Source organism: Macrotis lagotis, chromosome 1, assembly GCF_037893015.1.
Source record: "Macrotis lagotis isolate mMagLag1 chromosome 1, bilby.v1.9.chrom.fasta, whole genome shotgun sequence".
NCBI lineage: Eukaryota > Metazoa > Chordata > Mammalia > Peramelemorphia > Peramelidae > Macrotis > Macrotis lagotis.
This window is the reverse complement of record NC_133658.1, coordinates 159,887,934-159,901,478: the sequence shown is the minus strand read 5'-3', so window position 1 is coordinate 159,901,478 and position 13,545 is coordinate 159,887,934. Positions and strand designations below refer to the sequence as shown.

The 13,545-nt window shown below is 35.1% G+C and overlaps 1 long non-coding RNA gene and 1 other non-coding gene across 35 annotated transcripts in view; one reads left to right on the top strand and one right to left on the bottom strand.

Moving 5' to 3' along the window:
- Positions 1 to 13,545, top strand: part of LOC141504332 (uncharacterized) — a 1,263,877-nt gene that overhangs the window by 52,748 nt on the left and 1,197,584 nt on the right. The window lies entirely within an intron of this gene.
- Positions 5,165 to 5,271, bottom strand: LOC141510593 (U6 spliceosomal RNA). The gene has a single exon (XR_012475048.1). It is a non-coding gene; the product is annotated as a U6 spliceosomal RNA (small nuclear RNA).

Genomic DNA, 13,545 nt, shown 5'->3' with positions numbered 1-13,545 from the left:
AGGTGTTTGTTTAAACTTAATTTATAACCAGCTACTTTCCAATTTTCCCAAGAGTTCTAGTCAAATGTGGGTTCTTTTCCAAGAAATTTATGTTTTCTTGTTTATCAAATACTGGATTGTTAAGGCAGATTATTTCTGATTCTTCCTTAACTAATCTATTCTACTGATTTTTTTAACCACTACTAAATAGTTCTGATAATTCAAGGTTTTGTATGATAATTTATAATGTATGTGATAATGTAATTTATATGATTACATAATATGATATTTATAATAGGATTTAAAAACCTTGAAGAGAATATTGGGTCTTGATTCTTACTTTTGATCATTATTTCATTTACAATTTTAGACTTTTGCTCATCCTAATGAATTTAGTTATTTTATTTAATTCTATAAAATATCTCTCTGGTAATTTGGTATAGCACCAATTCTGTAAATTAATTAGGTAGCATAATTTTTATTGTACTGGCATAACCCAGCCATGAGCAATGCTCATTCTTCCATTTAAGTTCTTTATTTCTTTAAAGACTGCCTGTGATTATTCTCTAAGTTTTAAATGTGTTGTCATAGATTTATTCTCAGATAATTTTAAAATGATTTTCTTTCCTATTATTTCCTCTTGGATTTTATTATTGCTATTTATCAGTGCTATTTTCCTCCTGAATTTATTTTATAACCTGCTACTTTACTGATGTTATTGTCACAATATTTTTTGCTGATTTCCTGAGGTTCTCCAATGAAACCTTTTATTACTAGCAAATAAGGTTAATTTTTTCTCTATTTGTTCTTTTACATAATTTTCTCTTTTATTTTGCATTTTCATTTCATTTCATTTGCATTTCATTTCATTTAAAAAAAAGAGGAAAGGGACATCCTTGTTTTACTTTGTGTTTATTGGGGAAAGCTTCCAGTGTATACATCTATTAAAAACAATCAAGCTTTATTCCTTCAACTTTATTCTTCTCTTCTTATTAAAAATGATCTTTCCTTGACTATGCTTTGCAGCTTTTTAAGCATAAATAACTTGTATGACAAATTTTTTTCTTGGTTTATTGATATGATCAAGCAAGTTTGAGTATTTTAAAATCATGATTAATTATGTAATGTGGTGATAATGAGTAACTTTATGGCATGTTACTTTAATCTTTCTGCTAAAATTATAGTTAAAATTTTATAGTAATATTTATTAGCTTTCTTTGTCTCAGAAAGAAGCTTGGTAGAGTGCTTTATGAGAAAATTTTAGTAGAACAGGTATTAATTTTGTTTTAAACTTTTGATAATATTAACCTCTAAATATATTTGAATCTATGGAGGGTTTACTTTCATTTTATAAGATTTAGTTTTTAAAAAATATTTCTATTTCATGTTCTGTTCGTTTATAAATATATACATACATATATATGCATATATTTGTAGGTAATTTTCCATTAAAAAAGTTCTCAGTCTTTGAAAATTATTTTATTATCTTTTCATTTGTTTTAATTTTGTATGTTCACTTTTATTTGGAAGGTTGATTTTGACAATACTATTTAAAAGTTTTTTGATTATTTTAGTCATTTTAAAGAATCATTTAAAAGATTTCTTTATCAGGTCCATAGTCTTGTTTTCAATTTACCTATTCTCTGTGCATTTATTTGAGGTTTATTTTGTTTATTTGTTAGAATTTAATATGGAATCTTTAGCTAATTTACTCCTTTTTTATGTTCATATATGTTTCTACAGGTATAAACTTTTTTTTGAGAACTGTTTTCACGTATCGCAGAAATTTTGATGTGTTGGCTTATGATTATCATTCTCTTTTCCATAGTTATGATTTCTGTATTTATTCTTTGACACTAACTATTTAGGATGCCATTATTAAATTTTCACTTAGCTATTTATCTTTTTTGCTTTTATTTTTTGGATTAATTAATTAGAAAGTTAGTTTAGCTAGCCTTGGAGCCAGGAAGACCTGAGTTAGTCTTTGCTTTGACATGCACTGTTTGTTATACCCTAGGCAAGTCACTTTACATCTCAGTGCTTCAGGTAACTCTCAAGACAATGAATTTCAGAGAAGTTGTTGAGCTACCTTGGTAGTTGGAATTTTTACTTTTCACACATATATATCTCCATGTGGGCTTGTCTAGATATGACTTTCAGGAAGAGAAGGATAGAAATCTCTAGGGTCTCTATCTCTACACTTCAAGGGAGACGTTGATTCCTGCAAGAATGGGAAGTAGGAGAATGGGGTTAGAGGAGGACCTTCTATTTTTCTCTGAAAAGGGAGGGCTAAGGTAATATCTTTCTGCTCCTTTAAATATTTATTGTAAGTTAAATATATTTTTTGATTCAAACTAAGCCCTTGAGAAATATTTCCCCTCATTAAAAGTATTATTTATTATTTTTAGTTTTAAAGATTTTTTTTAGTTCCATTTTTTCTTTCACCTGAGCTCATTCCTCATCCATTGAGAAGGAAAACAATATAATATTCATTCTACATATGAAATCATGCAAAATATATTTTTATTGTGGCCATAATGCCAAAAAAAAACCCCAAGAAAACTAAAGGCAGAGAAAAAATACTTCAATTTATACTTAGAGTTCATCAGTTCTCTTTAATTTCACGTAATCAAAATTATCCAGTATGCTTCCTGTAAACCTCTATATCTCTTGTTTGGTTATAAACTCTTTTCCTTATCCATAGGTCTGACAAGTACAATTTTCTATGTTCCCCTAATTTATTTGATACCAGTCTTTCTGTCTAAATCACATACTCATTTTCACCTTATTTTGGTATATGGTGTGAGATGTTGGTCAAAGTCTAGGTTTTTGCCAAACTGTTTTCCAGGTTTCCCAGCGATTTTTGTCAAATTTTGAGTTTGGATTTATCGAACACTAGATTACTATGGTCATTTACAACTGTGTTTCATGTTCCTAATCTATTCCATTGATCTACCATCTTATTTCTTACTAACATCAAATTATTTTGATGATTGCTACTTTGTGGTATAATTTAAAATCTATAGGACATTTCTTCACATTTTAAGAATTAATTCCCTTTATATCTTTTATATTTATATTAATTATGCACATTCTCTTTATATTCTATAGGAGAACATTTGTTCTCTCAAATTAATTTTGTCCTTATTTTTTCTAGATATACAAAATGATTCTTTGGTAGTTTGATATGTCACTAAATAAGCAAATTAATTTAGGTAGAATTACCATTTTTATTATATTGACTTGGCCTACCCACGAGCAATTAATATTCCTTCAGGTATTTAGATATGTCTTTATTCATGTGAAAGTGTTTTGTAATTGTGTTCATATAATTCCTGGTTTTATGTTGGCAGGCGGACTCCCAAACATTTTATGTTGTTTGCAATCATTTTAATTGGAATTTCTCTTTTTTTTCTGGATATTGTTGGTAATATAGAGAAATGATGACAATTTATGTGATGTTTTTTATATCCTGGAACTTTGCTGAAGTTGTTAATTATTTTAAACTACTTTTTAGTTGATTCTCTAGGGTTCTCTAAATATAGCATCATATTAACTGCAAGGAGAGTGATGGTTTTCTGTCCTCATCCATTTTATTTATTCATTTTCTTTTTCTTGTCTTATTGCTACAGATAGCACAAAATTGAACAATAGTGGTAATAATGGGTATTCTTCTTCACTCCTGATATTATTGGGAAGACTTCTAGTTTAGCCCCATTATAGATGGTGCTTGCTCTTAGTTTTAGAGAGATACTACTTATCATTTGAAGACAAACTCCATTTATTACTTTGAGTTCTAGTGGTTTAAATAGAAATGGGTATTGTATTTTGTCAAAAGCTTTTTTATGCATCTTTGTAAATAATCATATGATTTTTGTTATTTTGCAATTGAGATGATTAATTATGCTTATGATTTTCCTAATATTGAACCAGACCTGTGTTATTTATTATTGGTTTAAACTTCTCCTGGTCATATTTATCATTTTTTGTGATAGGTTTACCATTGTCTGAGTGATATATATATATATATATATATATATATATATATATATATATATATATATTTTAGATTTTTTCAAGGCAATGGAGTTAAGTGGCTTGCCCAAGGCCACACAGCTAGGTAATTATTAAGTGTCTAAGGTCAGATTTGTACTCCTGATTCCAAGGCCAGTGCTCTATTCACTGTGCCACCTAGCCACCCCCTGAGTGATATTTCTTAATGAGAAAGAGTGCCTCAAACTATATATTCAAGGCTTTGCTCCTTTCCCACCAAATATCAGTTGCACAATGAATTTGTATAGCAAATAACAAATAAATCCATTTATCTAAATAAATAGCAAAGAGAAATCAGAAAAAGTACACATAGGAGAGTATACTTAGGCAATTGGGAATGAGATAGTTCATCTCAACCAAGAGAAAAGATTTCAGATCTCAGTCAAGGGGAAATTCCTTTAAGACTCTATTGTATTAGGACATATTAGCAACTGGCAATTTCTCTACTTGTCAGCTTCATCCCAGAGTCCCTCTTTCCCTTCAATGACACAGAAGAAAGGTCTGAATGGCACATCTTCTCTCTCAAAAATGGAAGTCAATAAGAATTGGAAATCAAAGGTATGCCCTTCAGTAGTGAATGGCTAAATAAGCTGTGGTATATGATTATGATGGAAAATTATTGTGCCACCAGAAATGACAAGTAGTATGATTTCAGAAAAATCTGGAAAGCCTTATATGAATTGATGCATAATGAAGAGAAAAGAACCAGGAGAACATTGTACACAGTAACAGCAACTTGTTTGATGAAGAATTGTGAATGATTTAGCTATTCTCAGCAATAAAATAATCCAGGACAATCCCGTAGGCCCAATAATGAAGTATACTATCTGCCTCCAGAGAAAAAGCTGATATGGATTGAATGTAGACAGAAGCATGCTACTTTTCACTTTCTTTCATTTTTTCCTTTTATTTGAGTCTTCTCATAGAAAACAATTAATATGGAAATATTTTACATAATTTTACATGTATAACCCATATCTGCTTAAAATCTCAGCTTGGGGCAGGGGAAAGAGACAGGGGGGAAAGAGTAGAATTTGGAACTCAAAATTTTAAAGATGTTAAAAAAAAGTTTAAGTTAGAAGAGCAGGATCTCATTCCAGTTCTTATCAACTCCACCCCAACCCCTTACCATGCTGAGTATTTACTCTCCACAAATTGGTGTGTCATCCTTGAGCAGGAGCCATGCTAATCTTCTCTGTACTGTTCTCAGTATCTGTAATGTGCTGCCTAAGTGAGCATGATTATTTAAACTCCACCAATAAAGTGAGAGTCTTAGGCCATGATCCTTTGAGTCAAGGGTTAAAGATAGAAAATACCTAACACACTCTGGAAAAATGACAAATGAGGGGTGGCTAGGTGGTGCAGTGAATACAGCACTGGCCCTGGAGTCAGTACCTGAGTTCAAATCCGGCCTCAGACACTTAATAATAATTACCTAGCTGTGTGGCCTTGGGCAAGCCACTTGACCCCATTTGTCTTGCAAAAAAAAAACCCTAAAAAAAATTGATGGATGAGAAAATGACAAATGAAATACTTTCTTTTTTCCCAATTTTTCTTTTATTTACGCATTACTAAAATATTTTTGTTTAAGAGTAAACACAAAAATACAAAATCCCATGAGAAATAAAGTGAAAGAAAGAAAAAGTGCATTTTAGTCTGTGTTCTGATACCATCAGCTCTGTCTCGAGTGGATCACATTCTTTTTTTTTTTTTAGGTTTTTTTTGCAAGACAATGGGGTAATTATTAAGGTAATTATTAAGTGTCTGAGACCGGATTTGAACTCCAAGGCCGGTGCTTTATCCGCTACGCCACCTAGCCACTCCTGGATCACATTCTTTATCAAAAGTCCATCATAGAAGTTACCTCCATATTTTTACACAGTTGCTGTTTCTGATTGTTAATTCCTTTCATCCATTCCTCCCCAGTACCATCTATTACATTTTCTCTCTCCTTTCACTCTGTTCCTTTTCAAAAATGTTTTGTGGGCTAGCCGAGTGGCACAGTGGACAGAGCACCGGCCCTGGGGCTGAGAGGTCCCAAACCTACATCCCACCCCAGAGACCCAGCAACCACCCAACCACTGTGGTCCCAGACAAGCCACCCATTCCCACCACCTTGCAAAAAGTAAAAAAGAAAATGTGTTATATCTGACTATCCTCTCCCATGATCTACCCTCTCCTCTATCACCCACAACCCCCATCCCCTCCCCCTGTCCCCCTTCTCTCTTTTTTCTTCTAGATGTCTATATTCTATTGAGTGTGTATGCTGTTCCTTCTCTCAGCCATTTCTGATGAGAATGAAGGCTCCCTCATTCTCCCTTGCCTTCCCCTTCCATACATTGCAAAAGTTACATGAGATATCTTTTTCATGAGATATCTTAGCCTTTTCTACCTCTCCTTTCTCTTACTCCCAGTGCATTTTCATTTCACCCATTGACTCCATTTTTACATTATATCATATCTTCAAATTCAGCTCTCTCCTGTGACTCATCTATAAAAACTCCTTCTATTTGCTCTATTAAATGAGAAGATTCATAGGAGTATTATCAGCATCATATTTCCATGCAGGAATACATGCAGTTCATTATTCTTAAGTCCCTCATAATTTACCCTTCTCGTCCACTCTCTCTATACTTCACCTGAGTCCTGTACTTGAAGATCAAACTTTCTGCTTAGCTCTGGTCATTTCAACAGGAGCATTTGAAATTCCCCTGGTTCATTTAAAGTCCATCTCTTCCCCGGAAGAGATGTTTTGCTGAGCAGTTGATTCTTGGTTGCATTCCAAGCTCTTTTGCCTTCCAGAATATTATATTCCAAGCCCTAAGAGCCCTTAATGTAGATGCTGCTAAGTCCTGGGTAATCTTGACTGTAGCCCCACGATATTTGAATTGTGTCCTTCTGGATGCTTGTAATATTTTCTCTTTGACTTGGGAGTTTTAGAACTTGGCTATAGTATTCCTGGGTTTTGTTTTGGATCTCTTTCCAGAGGAGATTGGTGGATTCTCTCAGTTTTTATTTTACCCTCTATTTCTAGAATATCAGGGCAATTTTCTTATAGAAATTCTTTAAAACTGAGGTCAAGGCTCTTTTCCTGATCATGACTTTCAGGTAGCCCAGTAATTTTTAAATTAGCTTTTCTGGATCTGTTTTCCAGATCAGTTTTTTTTTCAATAAGATATTTCACATTTTCTTCTAGTTTTTCATTCTTTTGGTGTTGATTTATTGTATCTTGATTTATCACAAAGTCATCAGCTTCCTTTTGCTCAATTCTACATCTGAAGGATTTGTTTTCCTCAGAGAATTTTCTTATCTCCTTTTCCATCTGGCCCATTCTGCTTTTTTTTTTTTTAGGATTTTGCAAGGCAAATGGGGTTAAGTGGCTTGCCCAAGGCCACACAGCTAGGTAATTATTAAGTGTCTGAGCCCGGATTTGAACCCAGGTACTCCTGACTCCAGGGCTGGTGCTTTATCCACTGTGCCACCTAGCCACCCCTCCAATTCTGCTTTTTAAAGCATTCTTTTCCATAATAACTTTTTGAACTGTTTTATCCATTTGACCTAAACTGGTTTTTAATATCTTGTTTTCTTCAGCATTATTTGGTTCTCCTTGACTAAGCTGCTGACTTCATTTTCATGTTTTTCCTGCATCTCTCTCATTTCTTTTCCCAATTTTTCTTCTACCTCGCTTACCTCATTTTCAAAATCCTTTTTGAGCTCTGTCATAGACTGAGCCCAACTTTTATATTTCTTAGAGTCTTTAGATGCAGAAGTTTGGAGTTTCTCATTCAGATTGTGTATTTTGGTCTTCCATGGGACCAAAGTAATTGTCAGGTTCCTTCCCCCCCCCCCCCCATTTACTCATTTCCCCAGCCTGTGCCTGGTTTTGGGCTGCTTCCTGAGCTTTTGAGTATTACTGGAACCCCCCCCCCCCCCAAGGACCTCAGTATATGAGGCTCTGACTGGTCTCCTGGTCTGTTGAATGGCCAAAAGCTCACCAATCTGGGGCCCCAGACTGCGATCAGGGTCTGAATGTGGTCAAAGCCCCAGAGTCCCGTCCCAGGGACAGAGGACAGACCTTGGCAGTCTCCCTCCACTCCCTTACCTTCTGGTAAGGGAGCTGCCAGGTGGTTCCTGCTGGGTGGCTCCACAGGCCTGCTTCTGTTTGTCTGGGCTGCTCTGAGGGCCAGGCCCACTGAGGAGGGCTATGCTGGCCTGAGCTTTGCTTTTGTTCTTGCAGAGGTCTCCCTGCTGATCTTCCAGGTTGTTTTTGGTGCTCCCTGGGGTGGCAGATCAGGAAACTGCTTATGCTACCAGGAACTAGGGCTCCCAGGGACCCAGGCGCCCTGGGGCTGTTCCTGGAAGACTGAAGCTCCTTCGCTTCAGTATACTGCTGCCCCTCCAACCCCATGGAATAGAGCCTTCCCACTATTTTTCCAGGTTACCTTGGACTGGAGAATTGCCTCACTGGATCTTTCTGTGGGTTCTGTCTCTTGAAAATTTAGTTACAGTCATAATTTTAAAGTTTCTGAAATATTTTGGAGAAAGTGCCTAAGAGAGACTTCTCCTGTTGCTCTCTTGGCTCCCCCCCCCCCCCCCCCCATGCTTCCTTTTTTAGGAGTTTCTGAGGAGTACTTAATATTTCCTCAGACCATAAATACAACATAGTCTGCTAGCATCTTCAATGTGGTTGAACCATAGATAATGTATGTGGTCATATCTTATTGGCTCATCTATGAAACAATTACCTTGGATGATTGATATTTTATATATATGTATGTATATATATTCCTTCTTTTTCCCAATCCTTGATACTGTAACAAAAATATTACATTACATTTTTGTTAAAAAGTTAACTTCATAGTTGAACTCAGAGTCAGGGGAGAGACTATTCAAATCTCATTTCTAGTACTTTGTTATAGGATTATGAGCAAGCCATTTAACATGTTTGAGTCTGAAAAAATGAGACTAGCACCTTATTTTTGTAGAACATGAGAGAATGGGAGACTTCACCTAAGTGACATTTTTTTCATTTAACCAAAACTCACTTCTTAAAGGATGCAACTTTGGAATACTCCATCCCTAATGGCTCACTTAACCTCCACTTTTGAGAATTCTTACTTTCCTTCTTGGCTCAGTTCCAGTTCTATCTTCTGTAGGAAGGCTTCTTGATCTCCTTAGTTGTTTGTATTTCTCTTTCTTCTTTACTTCTTTGTGTACTTGTAGTGACTCTGAATAGAAAAGCTCTCTGAGACTGGGCATCATTTGCATTTCTGACCTCCTTGAATTTAGTTGGGGCTTAATAAATGCTGGTTGAATTGAAATGAATAAAACTATTTAAAAATTCAAAATCATTATTAGCAGAAGTTTAAGTCAAGGAAGGCAGCAAAAATCTAGGAACAGAACTTTGTCCTTGGGTGCCATAAATGCAAAAATTTACTACCTGCAATGTTTTTGCATCATTAAAATTCATTCTAATAACTGATTTTCCCCTTTCAGCTAAACAAAATTGGCCTTAATATTTTTTGTATTACTTTCACATCTTGAATTATAAATCTGTCTTAAGGGCTACATTCCTATTGCTTGGGCTTCAGTAACTACAAGTGTTAGCTAAAAATTCTAATTATATTAGATTGTAAGCTCCTTAAAGGACAGTCAGTTTTGTCCTTGTTTCCCTGACATCTATGTAAAAAGTCATAAAGTAAAAACAATAAATATTTATTGAACTGAATTTTGATAGATGTTTTTGCTAAAATATATTGTACTTCCCTTACTCATTACTAAAATTTAATATTACAAATTATACATTGTTGTTGTTTTTCAGTGGTATCTGACTCTTCTTGACAAAGAAAATAGTATCTTACCAAAGATGAGGAAACTGAGGCAAATAGGATTAATTCTTGTCCATGGTCACAGCATTTTAAGTGTCTGAGGCCAGATTTGAATTCAGGAACTGAATCTTTCTGACTCTAAGCCCAGGGCTTTAGCTATTGGGCTACCTACCTGCCCTTTCACATATGTTATCCAGTCTTTAAAAAACAACAACTCTATAAGATATGTAGTTTAGGTATTATCCTTCTTTTAGAGATGAGAAAACCAAATTTTAGAAAGGTTTATTAGATTTGCCACTGAGAAGTTTGCTTGAACAGGAGCAAAATTCTCAACCAGACTGAAAGATCACTGAGAAATTTAACAGTGCAAATCAGTACAAAAACTCAAAGAACAGGGTGGGGGGGGGAGGAAGAGCAAATATATTAAAAATAACAGCACCAGTAGTAACTAACATTTATTTGGCACTTATTTTATGATAGACACTCTGCTGGTAAGTTTTTGAGTCTGGATTTGGATTCAGATCTTCCTGGCTCTAGGCCTGGCACTCTATTCACTGTACCACTTGGCTGTAAGCAGGGCCAATAGCATTGGGCAGAACCTTGCCCTGACGCAAAGCCCCAAGTCAGAAACTAAAACTGGCAAAATGAGTAAATCAGAGGAAGGTTGAGCAACTCTCCTGTGGTCTTGGAGTTAGTGAAGATATGTATCCTGGTAATCTGATTTGGAGTCCTTTCTGTCATGGTATATCCTTAAGCAGAATTATTTAAATATCATTTTATCTTTTCTTGATGACTCCATACTTTTCTTATCCATTGATCACTATAGTATGTGTAACACAGACCTTTCAAACATAAAGCAAAGTATATGGTCCATGACACTCCCAAGTGCTCAAAAACTAGATTAATTATTTGCAAAATATAAAATAAAATATAACATAGATAATTTTACTTTAAAACTAAGCCAAAATACTGCCCACAAGAATCTTTATGTATGCATTAGTGGCTCTCTTCCCCCCAATTTTTATTTGAGTTATACCACTGGTATAATGTATTATAGTCAACTACTATTTGTCTCTGGGGCAAACTATTTGTCTCTGGGGCAAACAGTTCTTACATTTTGCATGGTCCCAGAATGCAGGGCTTGCACTGTTGCTTCACTTACTTTCTAAACTTTTCTATTGCCTTCTTTATTGTGAACTATTATTGTTGACTCTACATCTGACTTTAGTATCTTTCTCTTCTATTTCTCCCTGTATGATTAACTAAGTTTGAGAGACATAGTTTCTGGGAAATTTAATCATTTTCATTAATAAGGCCAGTATATTATTAATAAAAGGATGGTCATTGATTGTCTCTCTCTCTTAGACTAAAAACAATCAGACTTTGAAGAGTAGGTGTTCAGTGAGAAATTGAGAGGGCCATTATAAAACCTTTGGACAAAGAAACTATCTTAGACCATCCCCCAACCTTGAGCTATCTAGACAAAAGGATCTGTCTCCACCCAAGTTTGAGTGGAACACAATGGTCTTCCCCATATTAGATTAAAATTCTTATAAGGTTGGGTGGGGTCTGACTAAGCCTGAAGAGAGTTAATTCATATCTCATTATTAGTAACTTCCTTCAAGAGACTGAACTTTTTACTGGTTAAAAATCAGATCTTTCAAAGAAGAGAAGTGGATCTTCCCAAATTATTGGTTATTAACAATAATTATTGCTCTCTTTCCCCTGTCCCAATCTACTATCCACTTGAAACTGTCTCTCAATAAATGTTTATTAAGCCCTTACTAAGTGTTAGACACCAGCTGTACTATGTTTGGAAGGAAAAAAGAATCTGATTAATATACAATTCTAAGTCCAATAGACTTCATTTAAAGGCCAGAGGGAAGCTCAATTGATATTAATAATGCCTCGATTAATTTGATAGTTTAGAGGCCTTTTCTTGATTATTATCAGATTCACAGATATGTTCTTGATATTAGCAATCAAGTTTAAATTCAATTTTTTTCCAGCAAATATTAAAAAATATCATTTTAACATATAAAAAAATCTGAAATTATGAATCTTATTTAACAAGCACCTTCATTTTTTAAAAACTCAGATTTCTCAGGAACAATCAGGATTTTTGTCTTTATGTTTTGGTTACCATGATTGCCTGAGGCCTGGTATTTTTATATAAAGCTGTTTTCTCTTGTGACCTTTTCTGACCCTTTTCTTCTTTGTTTTGTATCATATTCTCTGTTAGATGACATCTAGTTAACTTGCTAGAAAAATATGTGACCAGGTGTGGCAGTGTCTGCCTACAATCTCTGCTAGCCTGAAGTCTAAGACTGGTCGATTGTTTGGGAATTCTGACCTATAGAAGGATAAGTGGGTTGGGTGTCCATATTAAGTTCAACACCTAATGGGAGGTGAGGAGAGGAGGTGAGGAGAGAAGGTGCGGATAGTGGTGATGTGTAGAATTACTTCACTACTTCTGAAGGGAGAAAGTGGCACAAGTTGGAATCTTTCCATGCTATTGTACTTCCAACCTGGACATAGGGAGTCGCAGTCTCCAAAAAAAGGATGGGGGCTAATGCTGGATATATTGCATATTATCTCAGGTTAAAGCATTCATTTTAATGAAGGCCTTCAGGAGATAGCTAATTGTTTATATCTAATGGTAGATTTTTCTGGAAGGCTAATTGGGGGAAAGTTTTTTGAAGATTCTCAAATAATATTTGTCCATTGGTTTTGTATAGGTGGGTAGGTCTGACCTTTGTCCAGGGCATATTGCTATGATGTTCCCATGAAAAGGTAAAAGAAAAACTGGAAAGGTAAAAAGGATAAATCAATATAACCTTCCTGACCTCAAGCTCTGACCCTTCAAGGCCATTCCTTTCAGTTATTTTTCTGTGGACAGAGAAATGACCACATTCTCAAATGGGTTTGTATGTGGGTCCATGGTTTGTTTTTTCTTTCTAGAAGGAAATCTCTTACAAAAGTTTTTCTAGTATGAGAGCTTACTTTGATGATGAAGAGGAACACAATTTATCTTATAAAAGAGACTGTTTTGCAAGATTTTTCCCACCGTTCTGGTATGAGGGAGGGTTTTTGCCAGCTCTCTTTAGTCATCTGGGCTTCTGGGGGAATGTTTTCTGAAGGAGGCAATGGAGAGCCATCTGGGCCCGGCACACATGTAATTAGAGCTGCCGGTGTGTGAGAGAGACAAAAGGACTGCTGATCAGCATTTCACTGGAAGAACTGCAGGTGGCTGAGCCTTTGGGTGGAATGTCACAATGTACCAGGCTAGGGGGATGACTCAAACACTTTAGACCACTTGTGGTTTTCTTTCATGGTTTTGCTGTGACTATTGACTTGTTTTTACTTAACAAGAAAAACAGGTGTTTGGGTGTCTGTGTGAAACAGTATTGCTGCTTCTCTTAGCAGTTCACGTGGTCATGGGATAACTTGGGTTTCATTTGCCTTAAAAAATAAATAAAAACAAGGAATACCCACAATCAAGTCTTTAGACTAATTGAAAAAGGAATTTTTTTGGGGAGATAGCCATTATTTAAAAAATAAAAACAGTCGTGTCTTTTGGCTTGGGGTCCAATTAATGATGATGATGATGATAATGATGATGATACTAGCTAACATTTATACAGTGCTGACTCTCACAAGAACTCTGGAGGTAGCTGCTATTATT